Here is a 19,259-nt window from a genome sequence, read left to right as displayed (position 1 = left end):
TCTACTTTTTACAGCTCAAGTTTTCCAGTTCCCATTTTAAATACCTTAAGGAGCAGCAGCAAATCTAATCTTACTTCTGAATTGTCTTCCTAATAAAATTTATCATAACAAGCACTTCAGTATTTGAGTGGGAGACAAGACATAGGGATTTCTTGGCATCAGCTGAAGGCATATCTGGTGGAAGTGACGTGATTTTAGAGACTTGTTACAGCAGCTATATTTCTTTAGTGTCCTTGCACAGGCTTTATCATGGGCAGACTACTTGATTTTGGAAGAGAATTCAGATTTTTGCTAATTCTTTGATGTAAAGCAAAAGCTCTTGCCTAGTTCAGGGAGTCTGGAGTCCAACTCAAAGAAAAAGCTTGATGCTTGAAACCATTTTATTCTATTTGACACATAGAATGAGGATGAACTTTGAGGCTAAAAGTGTATACATGTGTATGATTGCCACTGAGATACTTGTGAAGCCATTTTATCTGATGGTAAGAAGGCTTCCCCACGTTAAAGCATCAGATGGATGTGAACACTAACTTGGATGAAGAATACTGCAATGGACAATTTGTGCTCTCATAAGCAACTCTTGCCAAAGCATGCCTTGATAAATCCTGCCAGATTAAATATGTGGCTGAAAGATTCTGCTCTAGTGAATATTGACTAACTCAGCATTTGCTCTTCTTCTGTAACTCTTTCTTGATAACACTTGGTGCAGTATGTTCTCTCTGGGTTTCACCAGAAAGAATATTTGATACTACTGATTAATCTCTCTGAGTTCCAGTCAGCACAAACTGAAATATTAGAAAGTAAAAAACTAAACATATAATTTTTAAAATTTGAGGTAGGAAAGAATTTTTTCTGTTTCTGTGGTTTTTTTTATCTACTTGATGGGCTAGATATATTTTTAAATCTGACAAAAATAAACTTTGAGTTTAAATTAAAATACCAAAAAGGATTTCATTACATCAATTCTGATTTCACTAATTTTCCAAAAATTACAGACCAATAAAATTTTTTCTTTTAATTGTCTGTTGCTCTTCCAGAGATGGATGATACTGACCTGATTTTCCGATTAAATTGCAAATGAAATACTCAAAACTAATAACTATGTCAACTTTGTTTTCCAATGTCATTAATTTTTCTGGATATTCTATGATGCTTATGATCCCTTCTTGTGTTTCTTGGCAGTGAAGAGCTGCAAAGAGCTAATGAGAATCAAAACATTTTCTGGGGTACCTCTGTATGCTTAATAGACAGCAAAGGTTTGTGAATTAGATAAAATTACTTGACTGTACTATCTTAGATTTGACATTCATGTATATCAAGATTTTTCCCAGCGTTTTTTCTTTTGGTTTGGTTTGGAGTTCTTTTGTTTCGGTTTTGGTTTGGTTTTCTTCTTTAATTTATATTATTATCATTATGATTACTATTTCTACTGTCTTGCATAATATCTTCTTGTTTGTGTGTATGGGTCTGTCTGCCACTGACTTTTACAGTCCAGTTCTTAGAAATAAACAGAATGCATACTGTTTCTGGAAAGATGGAGAATTTGGCATAAACCTAAACAAGTTAACAAGTCAGTTATGCAATATTTTTTGAGTGCACCTGAAATACCATTATAAAATTAGTGCAAGCACACTTTGTGACTCATGACTGCATGATCTCTGATCTAGAACTAGAAGTCTTCAAATTAAATTTCATGGTATCATTCAACAGCAATCAAAACTCTGCCTTCCAATATCTCTTGCCACGTAAAGATTACATACTTGTAGATTTACAAGTGGTTTTTTTTAAGTATATCTCATCTAACTTAAAGTATTCACAGAAAATTACAATATGTATCCCAACTGTATAAATACAACATAAACATCAAAATATGACCACAATTACAAAGACACTGTCAACTGACAGTGGAAAGCATTCAGAGCTAGGCTTTCTTAACACTTAACAACACTTATTGTTAAAAATATTTGCCACTCAACAAATTCCACTAAGTGTCCCGAAAATGGGAACTAAATTCATTGCAAAGCCACTTAGTGACTGTGAAGAAGGAAATGAGGGGCTGCAACTCTATCACCAAGCCAAAATACTTCATAACTCAGTAAATTCCTTAGTTCACCCATCTGAAAACTCAGAGCCTGCATTGCAGATCAGCTTTTGTTTGTCCCTCTATTAAAGCAAAGCAACACTTCTCCCAGGTAACAGGTGACAAAACAAGAGGATGTGGCCTTGAGTTGCAACAGGAGAGGTTTACACTGGATATTAGGAAAAATTTCATTACTGAAAGTGTGGTTAGGCATTGCAACAGGCTGCTCAGGGGTGATGGAAATGTTCTTAAGGTTGTGAATATGGCATTTGGAGATATGGTTTAGTGGTGAACACAGTGGTTCTGGTTCCTTTCACTACATTCTTAAACAAAGTGTAATACACCCTCACCTCTCATGGGTTCAGCTGATTGTCAGCTGAGAGCCACCCCATCCAGGGCTAACTAGCACAGCCCTGTTTTTCATAGGTTGGATATCCAATGCTATAGTCTCCCGCAATGATGTAAATTTGCAATGTTTTTTGTCTCAAATAAAAATACCTAGATTTTTGTTTATATACAAATCTAATCCAAAGATTTCACAGAGATTTGCAACATTAGTCCAGAAAACTTGCACCATCATTCTTTATCAGAGACTGATTTTTTTGACTCAGTTCAATTTATATTAGTTCCTATTCACAGTGTCTGTCATCACTAGTGTTCAGTTTGGCACCTTCATCCTCATGTTTCTCTGTTCCCCTAAATCCTACACCTATGCTTCAGTTACAGTGGCTGTTTGTGACTTCTACCATCTCTGGTTTCATATCCTGAACTAGCAGCTCTTCATCCATTTTTTCTCCCGGGTTCCTTGTGTTCATACAATAAAGGTTTCAGGTGTGTTTTATTAATCATGCCTAAAATTTCTAGAGAGCAAGTTTCCCACACACATTTGTTCTACGCAGACTTGGCTTCTAGTTTCCTTTTAACAAAAATAGGTCTTTGTTTCTTTTCCCAAATGCCATCAGATCATAAGCTTATATTTTTTGTACACCAAGCGTAGCACAAAATTGAATAACATTTCAGGAGTATAGACAGGCCTATAGAAATTGCAGTAAGAATAAAATTCAAGTGTTACTCAACCTTTTTATTGAAAGACAGGATTATTCAGTTTTGGGTTAATTAAAATTAGACCTGGATTGAGAAGCAGTGAAATTTTTATTCCAAGCCATAAAAAATCCTCCAAAATTCTTATTTCTTAAATTATTATTTTTTTCTTTTTGACAAACTTAAATACAAGGATTGATCTATACTTGCTGTCTTACTGCCCTACAGCAGCATATGGATGACTAGAAATGTCCACTCACAAGTAGCAGCCAGGGCCAGGAAGCTCAGCCAAAGAAGGGCTGAACTTGGGACCTTGAGCAGCAGCTTCGTCTAGTTTGGAAGCTGCCAGCCTCCAAAACTCTCCAGATTACCAGTGCTGGAAGCCTTTCTTTCCTGCCACTTTCCATATCCTCCCCAGAACAATTTGCATAGTTGGAAATTACCTTCTGCATCTTAAGAACTGCAATTTTCTAAAATCAAAAGAGAAACTTCTGCTTTTTTTAAAAAAAAAAAGTTCTGAAAGAAAATTCTGAAATAGCCCAAATACAAATTTCATTCAGAACTGTCCCTCTTCTATGGAAGTCTTAAATGCACACTATATTTGCAAGCAGTTCAAATCCATCACTTTGGCTTGTACCTTGGGAAATAAGGACTGTTTAACTCACTTTAATGGAAGGTTTTAATTCTGATAAGGCCTGAAAGCATTTCCCCTTCCAGAACACCTCTCCCTGAACCATTAACTTTCAGAGACAACCACCTGCAGCAGGTAAAATTGCAGCTTGCTCAGTTCATCTACCCTATAGTACAACTAGACTTTATTTATGCTAATATTTTCCAAAGAGTGATATCTGAAATAGACCTCTAGATCTGTAGGAAAAGGAATAGACCTGAATTTTAGCAGGGATCTCAGTGCAGGAAAGTTTTAATAATGATTTTATTGCTTATATGAATGTCTGGCTCTAAACCTTGGTACAGTGCCCAAAAGTGGAAGATATGACCTGAATTGGTGTGATCTGTCTATGCAAGAAATTAGTAGCTAGTTAATAAAGTGATTGTGAAATTCTGACTGCTGGCAATATGTCTCTTAAAGGTTTGAAGGACAGGGATTTAACAGCTGCAGTTTCATAATTAAATTCATGTCAATAAGTAAAACATTCATTGTGCTAATACAAACACAATCATTTACAATAGCACCATGGTATTTACCTAAATACTAAGTTACTATTCATTCCTAAGTTGTCAAACAAGTGTGGTGAAAAACAATCCACAGAACATTTTCAATACTTTTTAAAGAAGTTGGACAGATTTTTGATTAGAAGAGATGAAAACTAATTCTGTCCTTCATTACAATGAAAATAATTAGTTCATGTTTTAGCTGAATTTTAGCTGCTGTAATTATAATATATAAATAACATGTTTTAACATCTGTGGTTTTAGTGATACTATATAAATGTAGCAAAGACTAAGAAATCAGGTTCTACCTGGTGCAGACTTTTCCAGCAAGGCTCATATTATAAGTAGGAGGACCCAATGGAGATGGAAAAATATCCCATAAATACTTACCTGTGAAACAGCACACATTTGTTCCTCTTCTAAATAAATAATTGGCAAATGAAAAATTTTATATTATATATAATTCTCATAATGTTATTTTTAAAATTTGTAATATGATTTTGTAAAATACATAAATTTATTTTATAACATAAATCAGTAGGTTACTTATGAAGATTTTTTTAAAATGTATTTTCTAAAATAACATTATGGAACCATGACATTAAAATATATTCATTTCCTATAATCCTGTTAGACACATACAGAAAATATACAAACCATGGCAAACCAACCAGATGGAAAAGATTTGCCAACACCCTTACATATTAATTTTCAGTTTTTCAGAACTTTTTTTATAGATGAGCTATTACTGGCCTATCAGTCAGCAAATAAGAGCAGACTTCTTAAGAAAAACACCGTACTCCCACTTGCATCTACTTGAGTATGAGCAGATGGTCTTTGATGGGCAGGGAACCCCAGCCACTGCAGTGACCACAGCAGGCTGGGGGGTTGCAGATGCAGCGAGGCAGAACAGGAATGAAGGGCTGCAATTGCTCACCTCATGCTTGCCCGTGGCAGAAACAGGTAGAGTGACTTTCCAGCAGGGTGACCACTGAAGCTGATGACTGACAACGATGTGTAGCTCAGAAAGGAAGTTGAAGAGGTAGCAGTGATGTCCTTCTCCCCACTTTCTGAGGGGGCTGGGGTGCGCTGGAGCTTTCCCTGAGGATCAGCTGGTGCTGCAAGTGCAGCTCATCCACCATGGGCTGCATTCAGCCGCCGAGGACTCGCAGCTCACAAATTACAGCACAGGGCCTTTCCAGAAATCAACATGTGCTCCTGCAACCACATGTAAAATTAATTTGTTAAAATCTACGCTGAAAAAAGCTAAATGATACCTTTGTATTTGTTGTTGGTCCTTCTGCTCCTTAGGCATTCCTGATCTAACTTCATGTTGCTCAGCTACCAAGTCCAGCCAACACAGCAATGTGTGTCTTTGTCATTGAAACCTGTCAAAATGTGGACTGAAGGCTCCAATTTCCTTAAAAGTTTGAACAAATGAGTGATTATTTAGCTGACAGCCACTCTGGGTCACCAGCCAGGAATGATGAACCCAGTGGTGAATCTGATATTGACTTGGGCAGTTGTATTTGCTTTCACGGTCAAAACAGGTTTGGACGATGTATTAAGCAGCAGCTGAAAGTATTAATCTGTTCCTCGACAGGCATTCCTATGTGTTTAGGTAGATTCAGATTAAGGGTTTTGGCTCAAATGAATGAAAAAGTGAGCCCAGGAAAATTCAGTTTAATGACTGAGTTCTCTTGGGTAATCATCCAGCAGTTACAAGATATGCCAGGTTTGGCAACAGGATGTAATTCTGCAAACAAGATACTTTAATATAAACTTAGTTATATCACTTTTTCCTGTTTACTAAGGTTCTGGCCTTAAGATAACTCAAATAATTGTACTTGAAACAATTGCTTATGATGAGCCAACTCTGTTGAAATAAAGAGCTTTTGAAATTTCCTCTTGCTTTCCCTAGGGATCTCTGTTGTAAAAATGGGTTATGATATGACTCTAAGAAAACTTAGTATAGCAGGAGCTTTAAAGGAAACAAAACTTATAATTTTTTTTTTTTTTTTTAAATAACAATTTGAGAAAGAATTACGGAAGAGGCAATCATATTACAAATATTCACAGTATGTCCAGAATAATCAGTTGCCTTATTTTACAATATACATTTTGGTTAGTGATAAAAGCTATATTTTTATTGGGATGCAAACTGAGACCTGTCCTAATTCTTTATTTCCACATGTTTATTGCTTAACATGTGTTGAAATGTCCCATGTTAGCATCTCAGCCAAAGGAAACCTAAAGGAGTTTTTCCACTTTTTTTTTTCAAAAATAGTCCTATTAATAAATTTAACTTTTAGTGGAGTTACAAGCTCTTTGCTAAATAAACTAAAATAGTAAATGCCCAATGATTATAAACCTATTTAAGTATTTGATCCCAGCTCCTTTGTGATTACTGGAGTGGAAAATTTCTACTTTGTCACAGCCTGTTTACCTGACACTGCTTGATGTCTGAATTTTCTGCTACTGTAATAGTGACAGAAACAAAGTTGAGAAATCCTTCTTGAATGTCATGGGCATCCAAGAAAGGTAAAAAACCTGCAAATGAAAACCACTGTTTTTCCTAGCCACAGTAATGAGCCCTTACTAACCCATTTTTTCTAATTGTGAAGTATATCTGTGACAGTTCCAGTGAGGATTTCTTGGACTGATCCTAGAGAAAGTGCTTTGTGATGTTTTAGACCCTGCACTGTTCCTTGACTCCTGAAGAGCTTTAGTCTAACACTGTGGCTGACACGATTTAACACTCTTTCTACTTTTACTTAGAGCTAGACCTTACATACATAGTCCAACTCCAAACCCACCGATAAGTCTGTCTGCAGCACAGATAATTTTATTGCAGGAAGCATAATTTTAATTTAATGATTTACCATTGTCCTATATTTCAGTGTTTGGTATTGTAGTTATACTATGTACGTTATTTGTGTCCTGTCTGGACCTCACTAAAAATTGGTCATTACAACTGACAGTTTCTCTGCAAGACCTCATTCTTGTAATATTTTTTGTTTCTATGGTTATGTTTGTTGTGGTAGGTGCAAAAATACACTGATGGAATATTCAAGTGTGAAACTGGGGCCTTAAGATCCCTTATGTCTATGAGGGGAAAAAAAGAGAGACACTTCTTTATTAATAACTATTTAAACTTTTTATTACATAAAGTGGTCTAACAAAGGCATACTTTTCAAAAGAAAAGATTGTCGTTTTGGGTTCTTACCAATTTTTCTGGAGAAAGAGACTAATGCAGAGAATGTTTCCAAAGCACTGGCACTATAAAGCCCTGAAACAATCATATATTTAAAATACTCCCTTTCCTTTTGTCTTCCACTTGCTCTTTTGCTGAACAAGCCAGCTTTAACTTTTCACGACTTTTCAGAAAGCATTACAAAGAATGTAACCTCATTAGCTGCAACCTCATCAGAAAGCCATAAATAGGTGATTATGGTTCCAAACCAGTTTTCAAAGGGCAATAAAGTACAGATTCTTTCATTTTATCTGTTCTGGATAGACTTGACACAGTGCAAGAAACTTGTATCAGGCTGTGCTGGGAAGCTAGACAACTACTTGTACCATAAATTACTAGCTGAAAGAACCAAGTTGGGCATCTCTATTTTACAGTGATCTCTGCTCTGGTAGTACTGCAAAGAAAATTTACGTATGTATTAAAGATACACTAAAAGGGAAAATCACCATAAAAATAGGACTCATAACACAGTTGATAACCTGGCAAGATCAGGAAGCAATAGGTCTGGTGAGAGGTCTTTGTAGATGGTCTTTTCCTGCCAGAGAAAACAGTACCAGCAGAAGCAGAAAGACCTTGGCTCACTACCCCAGCTGGGATGTGTGTCCTTCTTAGAGGGGTCTGTCACATCTGCTCTTGCAGTCTGGTGCTGGAATCTCCAGGAAATACTTTCTTTTAGTGTCTGTGCTCTGATAATGAGCTTACCAATATATAACCTGAAATTATGTGATGTAGTTTCACTCTATTGCTTATTTTTGCTACCAGAAACTGTTTTCCTTCTCAATAGCATTTTATGTAACTCTTATGTTACTATGCACTAGCCTACTCATTGCTTTTTGATTCAGCTGAAACTATTATTTAGTGGCAGCAAGTGAACCCTGTAATGGAGATCAGAAGTTACTTGAATATTGACCAGGTACCTAAACTGGTTTGAAATGGTTAATGGTGAAGAAGCTGGCAGTTGGTTTTTGTTGGCAGGGGGATTTTTTGGTTGTATTTTGGGGTTTTTTTTTTGTTTGTTTGGTTGGTTGGTTTTTGGGGTTTTTTTGTTTGTTTTTTTTTTTATGGAGTGGGGAAGCTGGAAACTGCAGTGGAATCTAAATACTTCAGGTAGCTGTCACATGTGCAACTATGGAAAAATCTCTGGGCTTCCTGGTGAAGTCTCAGCCCCAGAGTCCTCAACCAACTCCTCTCAGACCCACCTTCTGGACACCACCCTACAAAGCATGTGCCCAATGGATAAGCCACCACAGGCTTCAGAACAAATAATCCTACTCCCTGGAGGGCATGTGGAGCCCAGGTGGGAAAGGACTAGGAAGCTGAAAGATAAATTTTCTTCTAATCCATTTTGGTCTGACTGTCTGAGGAAAATCTGATGTGCCAGGGTGGGTGTGATAACATGTCTGAGGCCATCACCATAACCAGGCCTATTCTGGATGCTTCATAGTTCAAAACTGATTCTGACTCTTTTTCAGGCATTCTGCAGCTGTTGAAGACTGTTACGTGCATAATATACTTTACAGCATACTCACAGTAAAGCAGATACAGCTTGATTTTTCTTTTGTTTTCATGGATCTCAAATATACACTTCAATTAGTGAACTGCACATAATACTTGTGTGTACTTCTATTTTACACTCTTCAAATGTGACTGTAAACTTTTTCAAAGCTAAAAGTTCTGAACCAAGTGAGAGGTGCACATTTCAGAGACTCCAGCTGAACCCTAAGGGTAATGATATTTTATCCAAATAATAAGAGAACTGAAGTTCAACGTGGGAGTTTTCTGCCATGAGTACCACAAAGGCAGAACAGATGTTCTTATCAAAAAAGTAGGCTCTTGAAAAGCATGATCTTGTATTTTAAATGTGAACAAAGGTGTTGTTTAATCCCACTTGTGCTTGTGTAAATATGAAACAATTTGCTTACAACTGATGTAGTAGTTCTGGTGTAATTTCATGCAGGACAGATCATTATCAGTTGCAATCAACTGCACATTCTTGTTTAAGTGTGGCTATCTCAAGAAGCATAAGTTTTCTCGGGTGTGATGCTTTTTCTTAACTTTCTCACATGTTTGATACTATGTTTAAAAAATAATTATTTTGCTAGTAAAATTTAGAGTTGTTTCTTTTCAATCTAAATTCAGTAAATTTCCCCAAATTTGAAAAAAACATCAAACAAAACAAAACCAAACCAAGAGCAAACCAGTGCAGTGGAGTTGTTCTACTAGTGTAAGAATGAATCTTATGCCACACTTTCATGTCTGAGAAGAACTCAAGTCACATCATTTGATCCAGATGTGGGTCTAAAGCATCCTCAGTCCAGACTCAGGAAACACTAAAATTTAAGACTGTTTCCACAGTGTTTACTTGGCCAAGTCGTACACGTGTTATTTTCTATTCCTGGTTTCCTTATTAAATGGAAACCTTAAATGTATCATTTTGTTATTTATGGTCTACCATAAAAACTACAGGATATACAACGTGAAGAGTTAAAACTAAGGAAGTTAAAGCTTAGCATTTGGCTTTCCTGACTTTGTGTGAACGTTGCTTTATTTGTGTTAGCTCGCATGTATTTTCTTACATAAATTTACTTGCTTCATGGAAATTGTAAGAGCTGCAAGGCTGCTTTTGGCTCTCTCAAAGCTGTTAGTCTGTTACCTCCTTGCTCTTTAGAAATGATTTCATGTCTGTTTATGGCACGTCCCAGATGTGAATTTTGACCAAATGGTTAAATAAACAGTGATTATTCTATTTGACTAGTATGAAATCTCCTATGGGGACGGGGGGGAAAGCAATTATTCAGTTTAAACCATCGCCTGTTTTAAATCCCCGTTTTGATGTAATAGACGGGAAGGCACTTTTCAGCACAAACCTGTTCCGCACGTATTGCTCTGTCCCGGCGCTTGGATGGAGCTCCGAGCGCGGGCCCTGGAGCAGAGAGAGCTGTGCGCTCCCTCTGCCGGCATGAGGATCGGGTCCCCTGCTCCAGGGGGAGCAGCAGCAGGGACACCCCTCCTGCCCTCGCCTGATTGATTACACCCCTGCTCCGGCCCTGGCCCTGGCCCTCAGCACAGCCCTGCGCCGGGAGAGGAGAGAAAAAGAGAGAAAGATGAAGAGGAAGGAAGGGAGGAAGGGAGGGAGGGAGGGAGAAGGTAGGAAGGAAGGAAGGAAGGAAGGAAGGAAGGAAGGAAGGAAGGAAGGAAGGAAGGAAAAGGAAGGAAGGAAGGAAGGAAGGAAGGAAGGAAGGAAGGAAGGAAGGAAGGAAAGAAGGAAGGAAGGAAGGAAGGAAGGAAGGAAGGAAGGAAGGAAGGAAGGAAGGAAGGAAGGAAGGAAGGAAGGAAGGAAGGAAGGAAGGAAGGAAGGAAATAGAAACACAAAAAGAGAAACAGAAAGAAAGAGAAAGAGAAAAGGAGAGAAAGAGAAAGAGATAAAGAAAGAAAGAGAGAAGGAGAAAGAAAGAGAGAGAGAAAGAAAGAGAGAGAGAAAGAAAGAGAAAGAAAGAAAAGAGAAAGAAAGAGAAAGAAAGAATGAATGAGAAGCAGAAAGAAAGAAAAAGAAAGAGAGAAAGAAAGAGAAAAAGAGAGAGAAAGAAAGAAAGAAAGAGAAAGAAAAGAAAGCAAGAAAGCAAGAAAAGCAAGAAAGCAAGAAAAGGAAGCTGAAAGAGAGAGAAAGAAAAAGAAAGAGAGAGAAAAGAAAGAGAGAAAAAGAGAGAAAGAAAGAAAAAAAGAGAAGGAGTAAGAAAAGAAAGCAAGAAAGCAAGCAAGAAAGAAAGGAAAGCAAGCAAGCAAGAAAGAAAGAAAGAAAGGAAAAGAAAGAGAAAAAAGAAGCAGAAAGAGAGAGAAAGAAAAAGAAAGAAAGAAAGAAAGAAAGAAAGAAAGAAAGAAAAAGAAAGAAAGAAAGAAAGAAAGAAAGAAAGAAAGAAAGAAAGAGAAAGAAAAAGAAAGAAAGAAAAAGAGGAAGAGAGAGAGAGAAAGCAAGAAAGCAAGAAAACAAAAGAAAGCAAGCAAGAAAGAAAAAAAGAGAGGAAGAAAACCTTTCTAGTGTGAAGGGAGGTGGAGGGCTGGAAATAAATAGCTGGTAGGAGAAAAGAGGAAGCAAGATTGCTTTTTCTGACAGCAGTTTATGGTTAGATCAGTTTAGCTGTAACATCAAGCTGCATCCTAAGATAAGAACAGGACAGTTTAACTTTTGCTGCATGTTAAACTCATAAAAAGGGTGAGAAGTTACTTGCCAGAGGGAAACTAACAATGTGTAAAGAAATGCTAATTTCCAGTTACTAAAAGAATTACTAGCTGTAATTCAAATATAGATATGAGGTATATACTGGAGAGCGCTAGGAAAGAACAATATCTTCAGTGTCCTTGACTGGAGTTGACTTTTGGGTGACCAAACTGCAAATGAAATGTCTGCTTTAGATATCAAGTTGTTTAATTTATTAATTCCTGGTATAACTCCAAAATTTATTATTTATCAGAGAACATCTCCCATTTTGCTATTCTACTGCATTCCTCTATTCAAGCACTAATACCATGTGGATGGAAACAGAAAACTCTAAAGCAAGGGGGATAGAAACTGCAAGAAAAAAATAGCCCAGAAAAAAAATATTTGTGCTTCTAAACTAGGTTGAGTTTTGGTTAGGGCTGCTGTTTATGCTTTGCTCTTGATAGACCCAGACTCACATTCTTGGATTATGGGTACAGTTCTAACATGTAGAGTTAACTAAATTAGTATGTTCTGCCCTCTCCATGACTCTGTTTCTTTCCTCATCACTTGCCTTGATTTTTCTCTTTTGCTTGGGGAAAACCAAGAGATTGACCCTTCTGGTCTGTATTTATCATCATTTTGTTTGGGGTTTTTTGTTGATTTTTTCCTGGCTCACCTTGTTTCTGCCTTTTAGTGTCTCCCTTTTGGAGCTTGCTGTCATTTCTCTCTCTGGGATAACTGCTAAACTGGTATTAAAATTAGCAAGGTGTTTCCAAAGCAGATTGTGGACCATAGCAAGGATAAAATGCAGGCCTGCAGGAATGAAATCAAGTGCTGTGAAAAACAGACATAAATTATAGCACTGTTACACTGCTACTTATGTTATACAGTGATTTATGTTGTTTTTCTGGTTTCATGTTCTGTCCAAAGTAATGCAAAACATATTGCTGAAAATTACCTATTTTGCGGTTATTTCATGCAGGCCTGAGATTTGTATTCACTTGCTGCTCACAGAGTTACATTTTATACCAGTGCTGTAGAAATGGAAAAAAATCTTTTGGAGGACAGCTCTATTGTGAGCATTGCTACATTATTTTTTTTTCCGGGACTTTCTTATTTATAGACTTCACAGGTGTGCCTGGAAGTCAAGATAGTGATCAGATACCTAAATCATGTACCTGATTAGGGGGCAAAAAATTATGTTAACGATTTTAGTCTATGCTAGTATTTTTTATTATGGTGATTTTTATTAGCGTAATAAAAGTTATGCAAATATTTTTTTCTAATCTAAACAGGAAAGGAAAAGATAGGAGGAATCAACCAGAGCTAAGGCACAAAATATGAATGGATTTGACCATTAGTTGTGACTTGTTACGGAAATAAAGATGCTTTTATTTATTTTGGATAGGATTAGCTTAAACTGAAATAAAACCACTGTGCCCCTGAATGTGACAGTCTAAAGGAAACAAAATCTAAATGCACCTGCACATTAAATTAATAAGTTTAATTGATTTGCCCTATATTTCTTAAGAATCCTTGTCTAGAGAAGATCTTTGGGATGCTCAGTACATATGTTATTAATACAAATCAGTCTCAAATTTGCATGACTTCTGAATTATGAACTAAACTAAAATTAGTGCTGCACAGGAAGCACTGTAATATGATGTCTTGATTCTTTGTGCCAACTTGTGAAACTATGTGGGTGGGAAAATGAGGAAAGAAGTGAATATTTTATATCTTAAAATTTTTCTGGCCATTGTCTTTGGCCCAGGCTGACACACAGCAAGTTGACAATATATTTTATTAGTATCCAACAGGTATGGCTCAGTTAACAGTGTTCATCTTCACAAACAAACTTGCCTTCAGGCCTGGGCAACAGGCAAGGTTTCCAACAGTGTTCTGTTCGTATTTTGGAGGCCCTGTCCTTATTTAGGTTTATGCAGTAGTCATGGCAAGCTGTATAAATGTGTGTACAGTTATATGAGATCTGTTTGCTAAATATTTGTTCATAATTTTTGTTTTAGCTATATGAATAAGAATTACATTTGACTTTTTATTAAAAATTTTTCTGACACTACATCACTTATGGCACAGTAAGTGGTTAATTGAAAGTAATTAAAAGTAACAGGGAACCATCAGAGGAGCTGCATTCTCTACACCCTTGCCTTTGTTTGACTAGGTTTCAATGCTTGCCTAGTCTTAATTTTTTCCTATACTCAAAGTTTGCAACACATTAAAAAGTTACCTTCTCCCTGTAATCTAAAAAATGAGCAATTATGTACCTTATGCTCTAACCCAAATAACTCAAAGTTTCTTAGAGATTACATCCTATGATAACTTGTGCCTGTTGCCGCAGAATTTCCTCTCTAGTCTCAAATCTATATAAATCAAAACTCTGTGAATGGCTTGGCTCGAGGATGTCTTATTGCAGTGGGGGTTGTTTGTTTGTTTGTTTGTGTTTTGGTCTGGTTGGGTTTTATTTTGTTTTGTTACAGATCAGTTTGGATTACACTAAAAGAAAAAATTATCAACATGGCTTTTTTTGCAGCAACATAATAACATCACATCTTTAGCAATACAGAAAGTTTAATGAGGATCTAAATTTCTTGATACAGAATTATTTTCTTTTTGGCTAGTACAACATACAGAAACGGTATGAACAAAGACCTTGTGGATAAATTTAATCATGGATAATACAAGTCTTAAAGTAATAATATAGATATTGTCTCTGAAGCGTTTTGTACTTCATTGAAAAATCAGCAAAAGCTGTAGATTTCTGTATCAAGGTGCACTCAACAATCTTATTTGCAGGAAATAATAACTACCTCTGTTTATACCAGACATATGCATTACTCTAGGAACATATAGAGCTTTACATGAAGACAAAAGTGGAAAACAAGGTTTTTAGAAACTCAGTTTCACAAATGAACTGATAAATAGTAAAATAAATTTAAATAGAATGGTACTGAAATACTTTTAAAGTGCATTCAATCACCCTCTTTAATGCTTGGGTTAGATGGAAAAGATTTGGTTTTTCTCAAGAACTATTAGTTTGACTGTTGACCTACTCCACTTGATTCCATTTCACATTCCAGAAAGTAATAATAAATGTAATTGGAAAATAATTAGAAATTCTAGATTGGTTTTGTGGGATATCTGATCTGCTGCTTAATTTAATCTAAGTTACATTCAAATGTTTAAAATCTGAATACCTTTTACTCTTTCACATGTTAAGGAGCTGACACCGCATCCGTAAAAATTATCTGCTGCATAGGGATGGCAAAGGTAATTACATACATGTTTTCAGCACTTCTGGTGGAACAGAAGTTTCCACTTTCTTTTGGAAGATTTGAGAAAGAGAGGAGTAGGTAGAAATGCATTACCTATTTTGTTTCATACTGGATTTACTACAAACAACAATATCTCCTGTTTCAAATCCTAGCTTTCAGGGGGAGAGCAATGTTTCTAATTTTAAAAAGTTGCCTTTCAAATGCATTTGGCTTAGGTGTGCACCAGGAAGAAGTAGGGGCCAGAATGACATCCCATGGAGGATGGTGCTAATGTGTGAGGAGTCAAGCTACACCAGCCTCTCTTACTCAACCAGCTGGTGACCTATCATGCCAATATTCTACATTTAACTACCCTCCAGCTATGATTTAAAAACATGAAGTAAGCCTTGGCAGAGCCAGGACACATGCTATGCTGTGAACTCTATGAAATACAGACATGTTTATGCCCCAAACACACTCAGGTCTGAATGATGAATCCTCTCCTCAGCTGGCCTTCCTAGTACTTTTCCTAATATTGTCCAGACATTAGTATTTTGTGCCAAATCAGCAAAACATTAATTTAGCCTCACTCAACAGCAATCTCATTAAAGCAGATTTAATGAACATTTAAATAATAAAATTACTAACTACCACTGATATGCCTACTCATATACATAAAGTTTTTTTTCCATGGTTTAATACGTCAGATACGGCTCTGTATGTAATTCTTGCTACCGAGTAGACAGAGCACAGGTTTATGCCAGCTTGCAGGGAAGAAGCTATCTTATAAACAGCTGGACAAGTGTTATAAAAGCAAGTTGTATGACCACAAGACAAAATATCTTCTTTAGGCTGAGTGACACAGAAAGATTTTATTTTTGTAGGACCATATTTTTTGCCTGTGAAAAAGACTCAAATAGGAATTGTACTTCTGGAAACCATTTTAAGTGTTGTTCAACTGAATGTTATTGGGGCAATCAACAAACCATGTAATTTCCCACAATAATAGTTGGCTGTTTTCTGAACTGTAGATATTCATGTAGTGTTCATGAATCTTTGAAAAATAGATCTCTGCAGTGGCAAAAGAAGTTATGTCAGAATAACCATAGCATATGGTATAGTTTCAGTATTTCTAGATTAATTTCCTTTTTATATTTGTTCTATGAGAAGGAATTACAGTTTGAACAGCTGCACTAAAATACTGAGAAATAATTTTTGACGGAAAACTGACAGCAATCTTGAAGTGGGTATCAGTTGGGTCTAACATATGAATTAAATAAAAATAATAGCTGGAGTGAAAATTGCATTGGACCACAGTTCAATTTTTCTTTGAAGCAATTCTATGTATTGCTTCTTTGATTGCTACAAAATATTTTAGTTACAGAATATGAATTTTATGCCTGCCTGCAATAACATATAAACAAATAATAATGAATTTTTCTACATTCACAAGGATATTGATCTTCAGACTCTTCAAACTACTAATTTCTTATCTTTGGAGTGACAAGCTTTCTGCATGAAATGTTCCTATTTTCTTCATTTCCAGAGCAGAATTAACTGCTGGACATTGCCTTCAGTCAGTTGGTTGGTTTTGCTGACTTGTTTTTCGATTCTGCAGTGTGCGATCTAAGATCTATTGCCCTAAAGCTTCTTAACTTTCATCCCCAGAGCAAGATAGACCTGGCTTTCCCTCTCTTAGTATAGTGGTGTTCAGACACCACTGACCTGATCAAATGTAGTAGCGCCAGATGCTGATGAAGTCAACATGACTTCCATGGTTGCCAACATGACATCAACAGGAGTTTCAGCAGTTCTGTAAATTTTACAGTCAGATTTCTTGTGTGAGGTTCTTAAAATCTTTCTGTTTACAATGTCAGTTGAGGCTTTTCTGTTTGATGAATAGGGTGTAAAAATGCTTTCCACATGAGGGTATGCACTGTTACAATAGGCAGTCTAAAGATGCCTTTCTTATGCCATTATTTCAACACTGAAATACTTAGCCAGGCTCCACCCCTGGTACATGGTATGTGTCTTCACAGTCTTAAGTTTGGCAGTAATTCATTCTGTGCAGACAATGCACCCTTCTGGTCATGGAGAGGATTTTTAAGTGAAGAACATTTCCTATTAACAATATTTGGATAAGCTCATAAACTAAACCTGAGTAGCTTCTTGAGAAAGCAAATGTAACTTTGATTCAGCTGTACAAGTGTTTGCTATAATAATGAATGATTACCTAAATAAACTGAACCACACAGGGCTGTCTCCTGACTGTGTCTCAGAGGTCAGTGTTTAGAGACCTGGATCTGAGGAGGTTTTTTTCCTGTAACTCCCTGCCTCGAGTGTAACCTGTATATGCTGTTGGAAAGAGATTATATTCACCACAAAGTAGTCTGCAGTGACAGTTTTGTTGAGTGTGCAGTGATCTAAAGGAGTCAAGAAAGCAACGTAAGAGGCAGCAATGCTAAGTGGACTCATTGCTGGAAAGTGAAGACAAGGAAGGTTTTGGGCTTTGTTCATTCACATGCGTGAAATCTAGTGGTAGCTGAACTCAGGCATAAGAGTGAAAGTAACAATTTTACCTTGTGTTGCAAGTTCCATTGCTGAATGAGTACTGGGAGACAAATCACATAGAAAAAAAGACAAAAAATAAGTGTATTTTCCTTTCAGTATACTGTAAAGAAAAATGGAACTTGGCTTATGGCATTAACTTTGGGATTGTTTTAGTATGGTACATCATTTCTTCAATGGCACAGCCCTGCTTCTGTGAAATAGGTACTTGTTGTAGATAGCATTGGCTATATACCATGTGTCTCTTCAGCCCTGCATCATACCTGTACTTTGGAAGGTATGAAAATCAATCTCAGTTCAAGTTCTAAGCAAGAAAGTCTCATTAAATAGTTGCATGAAAACTACTACTGTTAGCCAACTTTATATAAACAACCTTATACCACAAACATTTTTGCCTTCCCTTGCTCACAAACTATTAAAAGACCCAAACTTCTAGCTTCCCTCTCTAAGAAAATGCTGACTCCTTTTAGTCTGGATTTTTATTAACTTTACATCTCTCAATGATTATTTTCCCCTCATCTTTCTAGCCAAAGAAGGACCTACAGGATGCAGGATTAAAAAACTTCTCTCCAAATATTTTAATATCTCTTATGGGAAGCAACATGTTTCTACACTATCCTGTGACTACTAGGCACTAAAGAAAGCACAGAAACGTCCGTGCTGAGGCACCTGAATCTTTGAGACTACACTTAAAATACAGTGTGATGCATGATGCAAGAACTAGGAGGGTCAGTGTTGTTGAATGAAAATCTGGACAAAAAGTCTTCACTTTTTATGAAACTCTTCTGAAAACTATGGAATACTTAATTTATGGAAGATTTTTTCCCTGTTGCTTTCTGGAGACAACATTGACTAAGGACATGAACTGAAGTTATTGAAAGCATTTTAACTATTTACTGTGTTTACTGAATAGGCTCAGAGGACAATTAGCAACATGTTTAGGATGTAAATTAGAAGTTTTGGAAAACTGACTGTGAATTCAATATCTGGATATCATGTTCATGTAGACAAAACCTAAATGATACGAATATGCAAAGGTATAAAGGAAAAGAAGCATGGATCAAACAATGGACTTGGCATGAATCATATTTGGTGTGCCTTTTCCCTCCATACTCCAGCAGCTCTAACATTCTGCTTTGCTGCCTACAGCAAGCTGACAAGAAACAGACATTTTCTTTCTTCAAATGGCAGATGGAATGAGGCAATGAATATCTGCTACCTTGACTTTCCTCTCAGTCTTTGAAATGGGGCTTCTCTTTATTTTCACTGCATAGCTCATAGTGTCCTGCAGAACGTGGGATTTTCTACTGATGATCTGAATGTCTATAGAAAATTATTAGGGTATAGAGGTTCCAAAATGAGAACATTAGCTGTTATCTATAAGCTCAATTATATACAGCCAACAGTGAAAAAGACCCAAGCCCAAGCCTAGAAAATTGAAATAAAAAATCTGAACCAACCAACCACCCAACTAACCAATGCAAAAAATTCTGAAAGTACATGCTGGAAGTAAACACTTAGAACCAAATCTAACAATATAAAATGGCATTGTATCTTTGTAACAGAAACCATGTTCTTTTTGTGTATGCATGTGTATCCAGAGGACTACACCTGCCTGTGCTCATACTTAGGACTCAAACATACAAAAAATCCACTTTGACCATACACACAGTCTAG

General features: G+C 36.5%; 1 protein-coding gene across 1 annotated transcript in view; it reads right to left on the bottom strand.

Moving 5' to 3' along the window:
- FGF10 (fibroblast growth factor 10) overlaps positions 1-19,259 on the bottom strand; it is a 145,887-nt gene that overhangs the window by 108,744 nt on the left and 17,884 nt on the right. The window contains exon 2 of the mRNA XM_085042235.1: positions 5,232-5,512. The gene's annotated coding sequence lies outside the window, so the exon portion shown is untranslated. The remainder of the gene's footprint in view (positions 1-5,231; positions 5,513-19,259) is intronic.

This window comes from Lichenostomus cassidix, chromosome Z, assembly GCF_008360975.1.
Source record: "Lichenostomus cassidix isolate B80296 chromosome Z, HeHo_3.0, whole genome shotgun sequence".
NCBI classification, from domain to species: Eukaryota; Metazoa; Chordata; class Aves; order Passeriformes; family Meliphagidae; genus Lichenostomus; species Lichenostomus cassidix.
Note: the sequence above shows the minus strand (reverse complement) of the source record. Positions and strands in the feature narration are given on the sequence as shown.